This window comes from Elephantulus edwardii, unplaced genomic scaffold, assembly GCF_000299155.1.
Source record: "Elephantulus edwardii isolate Elephantulus edwardi_28Jun2011 unplaced genomic scaffold, EleEdw1.0 scaffold00058, whole genome shotgun sequence".
Lineage (NCBI taxonomy): Eukaryota > Metazoa > Chordata > Mammalia > Macroscelidea > Macroscelididae > Elephantulus > Elephantulus edwardii.
In genome coordinates this window covers 3209511-3210553 of record NW_006399808.1, presented here as the reverse complement: position 1 = coordinate 3210553, position 1043 = coordinate 3209511, and positions in this window count along the sequence as shown.

The following is a 1043-nucleotide window of genomic DNA, read 5'->3' as shown; positions in this document are numbered from 1 at the left end:
ATCTTGGAGAAGGTGCAGATAAAATAATCTGTGGAGGCAAAGATAATAAAGCTTCATCTTTCCTAATTTGGTCATGTTGCTAGGAGAAGCTATTCATTGGAAAGGGATGTCAGATTGGGAAGGGGGAAGGAAGGCAAAAGAGAGGAAGACCCTTGACCAGGTGGATTGACATAGTGACTGTCGCAATGGGCTCAAGTGTGTCAGAGATTCTGAGGATGGCATAGGATAGGACAGGATTCAGATCTGTTGTTTATAGGGTTGCTATGGGTCATACTCGACTCAACAGCTAGCACAGTACTTAACAATAACAACAAATAAGGTTGTTATGAGTTGGAGTTGTCTCAATGACAGTTGAAAAGAGGAGGAGCAGAGGGACCTTCGGCCTCTGGCAGACGCAGGACCAAAAGCGGCACAGGCTCAAGCCAAGGCCAGGCAAAGCAGAGGACTCCCACAATAGCTTCTGACACCCCTCCAGGTAACAGGCCCCAAGGCGGAGACTATACCGGTTGGGCCCGAGGGCCGAAAAGAAAAAACACAATCTATACAGGAGTTCTACAGGACCCATCACCATCCCTTTGGAGACAGTACAAGTAAACTTAAGAGACACTGGACACAGGAAGAAGAAAAAAAAATCTCTCTGACAAGCTGTCAGGTCATGAGTTGGACAATGGGAGATTAATTAATTCTGAAGGCATTTGGTAGAACTGAAGTGGTATCCTGCCAGAGGGTGGAGGTGGGAAATAAGTGGGTCAACGCACTAGGCTAAGGGCAGGGATTGCACTGTAACTAATGGTCAACTCCAAAATGAGGGATTTATCTTTCACTACTCCACAAATTGCTGTCTGTCAGATACGCTTCTAAATCTGAACATTCAGATTGAGACAGACTAGGAAGAAGGATTGGCCATCCACTTCTGAAATGGCAGGCCTCTGAAAACCCTATGAACAACACAACACACGTAGACGAACAGAAAGGGCAACCTAGGCAGAACTGTCAAGCATGGAAATACAAAGGAAGAGGAACAGTTGTAAGCAGACACTAGT